At 38.8% G+C, this 12,481-nt stretch overlaps 1 protein-coding gene and 1 pseudogene across 1 annotated transcript in view; both read right to left on the bottom strand.

Moving 5' to 3' along the window:
• Positions 1-12,481, bottom strand: part of LOC145260498 (calpain-9-like) — a 214,674-nt gene that overhangs the window by 155,180 nt on the left and 47,013 nt on the right. The gene's annotated exons all lie outside the window — the stretch shown is intronic.
• Positions 7,711-7,827, bottom strand: LOC145260916 (5S ribosomal RNA; annotated as a pseudogene).

A 12,481-nucleotide genomic window follows, 5' to 3' on the forward strand; every position in this document is an offset into this window, starting at 1 on the left:
ATAAAGATGAGGAGCAGGGGGGTTGGGCAGACTCAGAGGTTCTCTAATACCAAAAAATAAAATCAGGAACAGGATCTCATTTGTACCACCAGTCAAGAGTTACTTTACTGAACTTATAATGCTAACCTAGGTGGGATGGGTTCCGTAGGACCCAGCACCGCCCATGCCATGCCTAAGGAGGGAACACGTATTGAAACTTGGCTCCTCGACGGATGCACAAACTAGTGCTGTGCACCCACCTCTTGTCAAATTCCACTCTAGGCAACCTCTTCCAATCGCATCTGATCTTTACTTTAAGCAAATGTTTAAAGTAAACGATCAGATCCCGATCAGGAACAGATGTCCCTTCGTGAACCAACTTGAGGCGCGCGATCCAAATGGTCATGCGCGCTACTGCTAGGATCGCCAGGAAAACCAAACTTTCCTCCCTGGGGAACGGCGGCTCCATGTTGTACACAAAAGTTCCTACGTCGAGATCGAGCAGACACTCGGCATCGATGCGAGCTGTTACCCCCTCGACATACTTTAATAGGGGCTGTATCCGGCTGCAACTAAAAAACGCGTGCTCGATTGTTTCGGGCTCGCGTTCGTCACAGCACGGACAGAAGCGACTGGTATGTTCTTTATACCGGAAAAGTACGTCGAAGAGGGGCAGCGCATTTCGGACCAGTCGCCAAGTCAGGGAGAATTCCGAGTTATTCAGAACCTCCCGTCCCGGCGCCCAACGCCATTGAGAACGGACAACCTCCATCGACCATCCCATCCGCCTACAAAGTGGATCCTTTGCGGTCCCCTCCACTAAATCCCGATACAGTTTCTTCCTTGGCTGATCGAGGACATTGGTCCCCGGCAAAGCTCTAAGAGCGGTTCGGCATTCGGAGAAGAACTTGGACTCCCCCTTCGGTCTACGACGACCTTCTACCGAAGGGTTGGGTTTGAGATTGGGAAACGAGTTCTCAACCACAGGGACCCAAGGAGCGTCTCCTTCAAGCGAACGACCCAGGAAAGCCAATCTCTCGGCGTTTCTATGACACAAGAGACTGGGCTGACCCAGGCCTCCCTCGCTCGGATTTTGAACACAGACCTCTCTGCAGACATAATGCTTACCCTCGTTCCACAAAAGTGAATCGAGGCGCCCTTGTAAGCGGGTTAGTCGTTCTGCAGGGAGAGGAAGTACAGACAAACGGTAAAGGATGAGCGGAAAGACGTATGTAGCACACGCCTCCGCCCGACCCTTCAAGGACAATTTCCTTCCAATCCAAGTCTTTACTGACGATTTGACCTTAGACTGTACTTCCGACCAATTCTTTTCCAGCTGAAGTCCCGGTCCAAACCAGACACCGAGAATGCGGACCGGTCCATCGGTCCAGCTGAAAATACCTGGAAGCGAGTTTACCCCGGTCCAGGCCCCCAACCGCAGGCCAACAGACTTGCTACGGTTGAAGATGGCCCCTGTTACTTCTTCGTATCGAGCGAGCGCCTCGACCACCGCTTGAACGTCCGTGAGGCAAGACACGAACACGGTGACGTCATCGGCGAACGCGGAAACCCTGGCTCGTGTGCCTCCAGGGAGAGCTATTCCGCGCAGGACTGGTGTAGCCGCCTCGTCCCTTAACTTGCGAAGGAGGGGTTCCAACGCCAGGACATACAACAGAGGCGACAGCGGACAACCCTGTCGCACCGACCGAGAGACAGCGAATGACTCCGACAGCTTACCGTTGATCTGCACCGCTACCGTCGGCCTGTCATACAGAACAAAGATCCACTTGCGGAAGTCCGGATTAAATCCGGCAGCCTCTAGCACAGATCCTAGGAACCGATGGTCGACCCTATCGAATGCCTTGGACTGATCCAAACTGATCAGCGCGGCTTCGGCGTCGTCTTCTGTCCCCTCTATGATCGAGCGTATCAAGTGCAAATTGTCTTGAATCGATCTCCCCTTCACAGCATAAGTCTGGTCCGGTTCGATCAAGTCAGTGATGACAACCTGCAAGCGATTTGCAAGAATCTTTGCCAAAATCTTTAACTCTGTGTTTAGCAGAGTCAAGGGCCTAAAATCGTCAAAGTTTTCCCTCCCACCATGCCGTTGACCTTTCCTCAGCAATGTGATCACACCCTTGGTCACCTGTCCAGGGATGGAACCCTGGGCAAACCAATGGTTGAACATATCCTTCAGAATAGGGACCAACATGGGCGACAGCCTCAAGTAAAACTCGTAGGGTAAACCATCAAGCCCCGGGGATTTGTTATAGCCGACCTGCTTCAACGCAGTAATGACCTCATGTTCAGTAATAAGACCATCACAGCTAGTCGCCCGAGCCGCCGTGAGGCGGGGCGAGTCAGCCAAATAGCTGCCAAACTCATCAACCCTGAGTCCGGGTAGTTGGGTGAAGCGCACCGATAGATGCTCCCGAAACCCCTCGCAGATCTCCCGAGTCGATACTAAGGGGTGTCCTTCCAGGTTATGTACTTTACGAATGTACCCAAAGTGTATTTATTTATTATTTACCTTTTTATTGTATAACAGAGCTGCTGATGCTGGGAGCAACAGCAGCAGCCAGATAAAGATATGCAAATGACCAAGCTGGCTATGCAAAGTGACATCACAGCAAAGACAAAAGGACATGATGTTCAGAGAAGCACATGTTCAAGATGTGTTTAGAGCAGGGGTCTTCAGAGAAAAGGTGTTGAAGACGTGACAAGAGAAGCACGTGTTAAAGTCATGTGGGTGACGGCACAGCAAAGACGAAAAGTCACACGCGGTCGGGGAAAGAGAAATGAACTGTTTAAATATTTAGAAAAAAATATGCGATGTTGGAAATACCAGACATAAAGGCCTTCTGTAAAAAAAAAAAAGAAAGCAAGTCAAATTTTTTTTTCCTTTCTTCTGTTTCCTTGTGACGTAGTCTACAACATGTTGGGTCCATTAAAATGTAACTACACCGTTTGAAAAAAAAAAAGAAAAAAAAAGTGTATAACGTTACATTTTACGACTTTAGCTTTTGTATAAAAATAGTATTATATATCCGTAACATAAAAATAAAGAAAATCAAATCTTTTTCTAAATTAGAAAATTATGAAGTTAATTTGTATTACATTTCTTAGACATGGCGCAATCTAAAAAGAAATAATTATTTTTAAATTATCAGGTACTTCTATTATTTACCCCCGACTATATAATTTTTTACCCCTGGTTGGTACTACCTATGGAAATACTTGCAAAACAAGCACAGCGATACAACATTGCAGTGATGGGACAGGAGCTGGAGCTTGGTGGACAGTGTGGGACCTATTTGGTTAGAAACTTTTTTGCATCCTGTCAGAGAAGGGAGAGACTAATGGCTGATACACCAGTCCTGATATGACAAAAATACTTCTGATGAATGGTCGGTTAGTAGCTTTATAGAGATATGTCATACTGGCAGTTGTATGAAGTTTCGTAGCCCTGTACAGGGAGTCTACTTTCTTAAGATTAAGGGATGCATATGTGAAGATTCTAAAAAACAAACAAGGTAGGTTCATAATGAGACATTCAGCCAGAGATTTTTTGCCCAACAGAGTCTAGATCAGCCATTCTCAACCTTTTCTTCATCATTGACCCCCTCGGCTTTATGCATTTCGCCATTTATCCTTTAGTACAAAACAAAAAAATTTATAGCCATCATAAAGTGACAGAAAAACAAGAAGGTCACAAGAAAACATTTTTATTGTTTAGGACTTTAACTTTTGTATAAATATAGTATTTATATATATTCGTATCACAAAAATAAAGAAAATCAAACTTTTTCTAAATTAGAAAATTATGAAGTTAATTTCTATTACATTTCTTAGACATAATCTGAAAAATAATTATTTTTAAATTATCAGCTACTTCAATTATTTACCCCGGACTCTATAATTTTTTACCTCTTAGGGGTAAATTTACCCCTGGTTGAGAACCACTGTTAGTAAAGGATAATGAGAGTCTGTGTGAATATGTATGTGCATTGTTATAGCTACTCTACTTTTCTCTATGCAAATAAGTGGCCACCTTAATAATGAGTGAGGCTGTGTGAGTGCGAAACTGACATGTTTCACCTATTGACCTTTGAAAACATTTAATCTTTCTCGCCTGTTGAATGTAAAAGGTGAATCTGTTTTGTTGAGAATTTCAGAAAGTCACTTAATCTTGTTCATTAAAAGAAAAAAAAAAAAATGATAGTCTAGGTTGTCTGTCGCTATCCCACAGCCCTTGACACCCCGGGGACCAGAGAAAATGGCAACCTTATGAGAAGTTTTTTTTAAATTTTTTTAAATTAAACATTATTTTTTTTATTTTATTTTAGAAGTTGGTCTCGTGCATTCTTTTATTTTTTTATTAATTTTATTTACTTATTCTAGCTAAGAGACCTGTAACCAGCACTTGTGCTGGTTACAGGTCTCTTAGCTAGACTTAGTTAGACTAGGACTGTAATAAACTCGCAATACTCCTAGTTTGGGGGTGAAAAAAAAACAGTAAAAAACAAACCAATAAATAGATTAATTAAATCAATAAATAGTAGCTAAACATGTTATTATATTGTCAATAACACGGTACATCAATAACAAATGAAAAATTAGCGAGTCTGAAACAGTATGACTTGCCAGCTTAAATGCTATTTGGGTGTAATTTTGAAAATCCGACAACATAACTTTATATGTTACATAAGTTTATGAGAAAGGAGAATTCAATGTCTTTTGTTGGTCAATTCTCACAGAAACTTGAGAAGCAGTTTATATTTTATGGATATAATTTATGTTAATGCATGCAAATAAACATTCATATATTATATGTTTATATAAATGTGTGTGTGTGTGAGGGGGATAGGGTGTTGGAGGGCTAACCAATTTCTTTCCCCAGAAAGATAGAATTGAGCAAAAGGTCTCAACTGCTGGCCTTCGATTGGAACAAATATATAAAGTTATGAAATATATGAATGTTGTTCAGTGTTAATCTTGTATCAAGTCTTATGGTTACTGTGGTACCCAACGCCCGAGATTTGCTCTATTTAGGTATCTCTTTTGCATATCATACTATGCCTCCTTGAACTTGCAAGGTTTGATGCCCTGATTTAACCTCCCACTTTTTTCCAGCTATTCTGGAAGGTCTGTGCCATTCTCATATTTTCTTTTTTCTCTTTTTTTTAATGGAAACCTTGGTCTATCTTCATCCTCACCATTCTCACTTTCCTCCATGTTTTGTTAAGTTTCTACACAGTCTGAACCGTCCAGTGTGTTCATGTATCCTCTCGATAACGCCATTGTTGTGCTGTGTTAATTGCATATCAAGTCTGCAAAGTTTGCTCTAGTTACTTAAGTATCTCATTTGCATATCATGTTACAATGCAGAATATGTATGAAATAAAATATCAAAAACTGAATATAGGACTGTTGATTTTTACATATCCAGTTGCAATAGTTTTGATCCCTTATATCCAAACATTCTAAAATAATAGATTCCTCAGAGGGAAAACATCTGTGAATTATAAAGGACTTATAAAAAGAAAAGGTTTAAAAATATTGTATGAAAAAGCCGTTTTCTCCGTTAGACGGGCATCAGCATTTTCATTTGTTTTATGATGCAATGTTCATATTCGAATGTTTGACGTTCTGATTTGACCTCTCACTTCTTCTGACTATTCTTGAAGTTCTATACTACTCTTGCATTTGCTCTTCCTTTTTAATGCAGCCTTGCTCTATCTTCATCCTCTTCATCTGTTGCATCATTTTCGCTTTCCTCCATGTTTTATTCAGTTTCGGGTTCCTCTTACTCAGTTTCTTCTTGTTCATCGTTGACCCTGGTTCTAAATTAGTCAGCATTAGCATATATTGACCGCCCTTTTTCTAGTACGACTGTGTTCTGTCCTTTTTGTATAAGAAACTTCGAGCTCACTGGCTCCACCTCCTTATTTCTTTTATACCAAATTTTATTATCTTCAGTGACAAATGACATGGTTACTGGGTCTCTGATTTGATAGATCATCAATATCTGATCGATACACAGGCGAAAAAGGTAATATAAAAATTTAATAAAAAAAAAAAAATTCACACTTTGGCACCATTCTTTCTTCGAATTTTGAAATTTCGGTAAATGTTACCTTATGCTACAACAGAATACTGCCCCCCTACCCGCCGCCCCTCCACAATGTAAACAGAATTTTTGTGAAATGTTAAACGGTATTCTACTCAGTAAGTGTCGGCACGTAACTTACGGAAAAACGGTTAATTAAACTACAGAAGCACATGTTAAACTATGCAAGTTCTATAATTGAATACCCCCCCCCCTCAAAAAAAAATAATGAAAAACATAAAAATATGGTTTTGCAAACCCGTGAAAACTTTTTTAGCTCAATTAAAAAGCAATTAAAGACTAGGTAACACAAAAAAAATGAACCACATTTTTTTTTTTTTTTTTTAAACTTTGTTATTTAAAATGTCTGCACAAGATTCCTCCACGATGTGATAAGGCCATTCATTATGCACACACGAACGCATCATGTAAGAAAACACCATTGAAGACATTGAAATGGCGTAAAATAGTCCCAGGGTTCAAAGGTTCATACCATGCAAACGGTAAATTTGCGACAGATTTGATTATCAGATTCGTTGTCAGCGACCTCAAATACCTTTAATAATCCAAATTAGAGTGGTCGGTGTTCTATTGTGGCGTAAAGTAACATTTACCGGAATTCATAAGTATTTTATTTTAGTAGTAGTAATAATATCAGTGGTAGTAGTAGCATCTTAATCCTCCTTTGACACACCCAGGATCTCAAGGATGTCAAATACCAATCTGTCTTATAGCTTTCGCACCTAGAAGTGACTAGCATAGAAACAAAAGAAAAAAGAAAAGAAAAAGAAAAAAAAGGAAAAGAAAAAAAAAAAGGAAAAGAAAAAAAAGAAAAAGAAAAAAAAAGAAAAAGAAAAAAAAAAGAAAAAAAAAAAAAGAAAAAGAAAAAAAAAAGAAAAAAAAAGAAAAAAGAAAAAGAAAAAAAAAAGAAAGAAAAAGAAAAAGAAAAAAGAAAAAGGAAAAAAAATGTTAATTTATTTATGTCCCCAGGGGTATCTTTGTAAAAACCAAAGCAAAAAAAACAAAAAAAAAATAACCAAAAAAACTACCATCCCATTTCAGCATCAAAAAGAAGAAAGTATAGTGCAGACATATAGCACAATCATCTCTTTATATCCTGTATTTCTCTAAAAGTGGATTCTTAATCGACTTTTACCATTCCAGACTTGCAGCAATTTACACCAAGACTAAATAAAGAGCTTGAAGTGAAAAACGTTTTTGCAGATTAAAAAAAAAGGTTTGAAATTTAATTTGAGAAAGTCAGAGGCAACAACATATCTATAGGTTGTGTGTGTATGTGTGTGAGGAATGACTTTATGACCGAGTTCCAATCCTTTCAACTCACAATAATTATCACTTCCTACACTGATGAGAATGCAAGTTCAACACATGTAGGTTTAAAAAATAATTAATATTTAAAAGTATGTATCCTTACATAAAAAAAAGGCTTCCTTCAGTCTTGACAGACTATGGATACCCACTGTTAGGATGTTTGTGTGTGAAATTTTTGTGGCAAGAGATGCGCAATCTCCAACCCCACATCTCCTGAGTCGACATTGTTGAATACCAGTGGCAAGTGGAGGTTCAGGATGATGGAAACAAATGCCGAGATAAGCGGAAAGCATATACAGCACCTAGAATTCCCAAATGGTCACCCATTTGGTACTAACCAGGTTCAACGTTGCTTAACTTTGGTGATCTGACAGGAACCGGTGTGTCAACATGATTATGCCGTATATACATACACACACACACACATATATATACATATACACATACACACACATATATATATATATACATACACACACACACATATATATATATATACATACACACACACACATATATATATATACATACACACACACACACACACATATATATACATACACACACACACACACATATATACATACACACACACACACACACATATATATATATATACATACACACACACACACACATATATATATATACATACACACACACACACACACATATATATATACATACACACACACACACACACATATATATATACATACACACACACACACATATATATATATACATACACACACACACACATATATATATATACATACACACACACACATATATATATATACATACACACACACACACATATATATATATACATACACACACACACACACATATATATATATACATACACACACATATACACACACACACACACACATATATATATATATATATGAATGAGAGAGGCAAAGAGAAGACTAGAAAGAGAAATAAAGACTAAAAAAATTACTTTTCTATATACACAGACACTTCAGGAATCAGACCATATCAGCATGGCTATTAAAAGGTGATACAATCCTAATGCGAAACGAGACAAACACAACACCTTAGTAAGTACAAACTCATCTGCTGTCTCACTACGACCTATGAGCTCTTCACCAACCTGGTAGTAGACGGACAGCACCTTGGAAGAAGAAGCATGATGCAGGAGAAAGTGTTTAGGCACCAAAGACCAGTTGCTGATTAATACAACCATTCTCAAAGAATGTAGGAAGATGCAGAGGAACCTAAGCATAGTGTGTCCTATACATAACTACTGTGGTTCCTTGATTTATATAAAATCCACAGAGATTATTGCTGTTCATATAGAAATGTGGCAAACAAGCGTGGCATAAAGCCAAGCTAACTGCAACAATCTCTAATGTCAGGATCAGAAGAGGAATCTTCCAAGAGGATAGCCTATTTCCTTTACTTTTCTTGCGGGCCACAGATCTGTTAAACAAACTACTCTATAAAAACTGAAGTTAGAGCCACCAACAAGACTGGAACAAAAAAGTCTACTATCTGTTCTTCATGGATGACCTCAAGCTGTATGCCAGCTCAGATGCCGACTTTAGGGGACTCTTACAGGTTGTATATAACTTCTCCAGAGATATTGGAATGAAGCTTGGTTTGGACAAATGTGCCAAGTGCTCCGTCAGAGTTGGGAAGAAGGTCCAAATGGAAAACATATCACATCAAGGAACAAGAAGAGCAGGCAAAATACAAATGCTTTGGCACAGAAGAGAACGATTCAATTCAGCATGCCAAGAGGGGAGAAAAAATTGGCAGTGAAAATATGTCATGTAAGGAAAATCTGTAAAACAGAACTTACAAACAAAAACAAGGTAACTGCCATTAACCAACTTGCCATGCATTTGATAACATACAATTTGCCATGCATTTGATAACATACAACTTGCCATGCATTTGATAACATACAACTTGCCATGCATTTGATAACATACAGCTTAGAAATTGCTAACTGGCCACAAAAGGACATAAATTGGACACTAAAATGCGGAAAAAGCTGACACTATACAGAATAACATACAGAAATCAGTGCAGGAGGTATGGGTCTCTTCGAAACTGACCATCAGCATCGTGCCACTATTGTGAGCACTAGGCAATATTTAATGAGCTCCCAGAATCCAAACCTCAAAACCGTACATCAACATCACGAAACAAGATGCAGCAGAACTATCTTCATCACGGAATTGGTCTAACATTTGGGACAAGAATGTCTTACAAATGAGACAAAATCAGAAAATAAGTCTGTTACAAAAATAGCTCAAAAGAGTTGGCACAAAAATACACTAAGAAATTCCATTGCAAAAAAACTGGAAGAATGGGACAACCAACAGCGTGCCAAGTATTTTCTGGATGAGTTCACCCAGGACTATAGTGATAAGAAATATTTTATAGACTAAAAAGAGAATCTTTCTACTATGATCAGGAGAGGATTATAATGGCTGCCCAAAATCAGAGCTTGATGACCAATGCTTTTAAGATGAGGAGTGGTCTCAGTAATGACAACAAGTGCAGGTCCTGCACACAGGAGTAGTGTGAGCCACCTGATATCCAGCTGTAATGTTCTGCTGACGGACGGCTACTACACAATGCGACACAATGAAGCTAATATAAAAACCTGAATATCTCATGCAGTAGCAACAAGTCCTGGGAACATGTTTACCAGAAAGAACAGTTGGAAATAAGTCATACACCATCCACTATGACTATACAATTTTTACAGCAACGTACCTTGAAAATACAACTACTAAACCTGACACAGTGATATGGGACAAGAAACTCTAGAAGTGTAAGCCATTTTGAGTTTCAGAACAGTTTCAGATGGTTCGCTGTTACACACAAGTCCTGGGAGGTGACTTGTTTGTAGTAGACAGTTCCACAGAACAAAATATTCTTACCGTGTCGAAACCCGGGAAAAGAACATGTGAAATTGCTCCAGAAAAGGTTTAATATTTATGAAGCAATTCTGGTTTCTGATTGGTTGGTAGCAGAATGTGAATTAATTTGATTCGTCAGTTCTTATCAGCATCGTTTATAAATAGAATCGTCCGACTGTGTGGGATCATACCCCATTATACACCCAAAATATTGCAACAGAAACTTTGGGAGAAGTTAGTGTCTCCAATGATGCTGGATTAAACAGAACTTAGATGGGAAAAGATAACAAAATATCAAGGTCATATGTATGGCATGAAAAGAAACTGGAATCTTGGGAAGATCTTAATCATTTTGGTAATTATAGGAGCAACCGGCCATACTCTTGAAAACGAATTTCAAAAAGTACCTGGCAAGTATATCCAGTGAACCAAGTGTAAGATAAATTCAAACAATTGCACTTAAAAAGGGTAGTTAGAATATTAAAAAAATCTCTTGGTTGGAATATATGAGATAGTGAATGTCTGGCATCCAGTAGGACACCCCATCCACAACTAGAACAAAAAAAGAAAACTGGAAAAAAAAAAAAAAATCAGATGCATAATCTTGCTGTAGTATTCATATTTTTATTTATTTTTTTTTTTAGCTGATCTCATATTCCAAATACCGTGTACACTCCAATCATTTATCTATTCTTATAAAGCTGAGCTAATCAACACGTATTAAAATATTCCCTAAAAATTTGAGGATTGAATTGTTTTAATTAGCCACAGTTTGCTATTAATTTATCAAGTGACCCATCTCTTAGTACTAAATTTCTATCTATCACTCCCCACTATCAACCTCTCAAATCCGCACATTGTTTGACCTCTCCTTCGCTCATATTTTGTGTGGTATCTATCACTCTCGCTTCCATCCTTTTTTATATTAACAGACAAAGGTAATAGACAAAGGAGAAAATAAAAAGCTGAAGCTAAACGAAGTGACTGGCTATAGTCGAGGGTAACCCAAAGGTTCTCTTTTCATTAACTGCTACACCAAATGACATGAGAGGGTGCCGTATGCATTTCATCCTCCTTCCTTATAATTTTGAGTATTTAACAAAGAGGCATCAAGTACCATTTTTTTAATGTTTTTGGTATGACTTGATAGAGGATTGAACCTAAATCTCTCGGTCAGCGTACAATTTTACCACTCTGCCAAATGAGCCAGAGGGAATAAAAAGGTTGGAATAATATATTATAAACAAAAAGGAATATCACCACCGCTGGAAAATTAAAAAAGAGAGAGAGAGAGGGAGGGAGGGAGAGAGAGAGAGAGAGAGGGAGAGAGAGAGGGAGAGAGAGAGAGAGAGAGAGAGAGAGGGAGAGAGAGAGAGAGAGAGAGAGAGGGAGAGGGAGAGAGAGAGGGAGAGGGAGAGAGAGGGAGAGGGAGGGAGAGAGAGAGAGAGTGAGGGAGAGAGAGAGAGAGGGAGAGAGAGAGAGGGAGGGAGAGGGAGAGAGGGAGGGAGAGAGAGAGAGGGAGGGAGAGAGTGAGGGAGGGAGAGTGAGGGAGAGAGAGTGAGGGAGAGAGAGTGAGGGGGAGGGAGAGAGTGAGGGGGAGGGAGAGAGTGAGGGGGAGGGAGAGAGTGAGGGGGAGGGAGAGAGGGAGAGAGAGGGAGGGAGAGAGGGAGAGAAATTTATATATAGCAAGCTGGAAGAACATATTTTTTAATATTTAACAAGCTTTGTAAACTCATTTTCTCCTTATTCAGACAATTTAATCTAAACCCAGTAGGTAACTCAACGGGTCACATTTTATTTAGTTATTATTATTAATTATTTAATAATCTCATTTTATCTAATAATTTTATTTATTTAATAATCCCATTTCAACTTCTGATTTCTTCTCTTAATGTATAAATACACAATACTGTTGCCAACTTGTGGTTTTGAATAAGGACACGCGTTTTGAGTAAGGACATATGTTTTGAGTACGACTGAACAAAGTAACAATGCACTCAATTCTTTCTCTTCAGAATACGTACGTATAGAAAAACCTCAACAATCCATAAATCTTATAGTGGTAAAGTTATTCCGACCGGTTTGATAAGACGTTATGCTTTCAGCGCTGTGGAATGTTTGAAATCTATCCAGAAATGTGAAAATTGTGAACAAT

This window comes from Euprymna scolopes, chromosome 36 (genome assembly GCF_053919585.1).
Source record: "Euprymna scolopes isolate OS-2025 chromosome 36, ASM5391958v1, whole genome shotgun sequence".
Lineage (NCBI taxonomy): Eukaryota > Metazoa > Mollusca > Cephalopoda > Sepiida > Sepiolidae > Euprymna > Euprymna scolopes.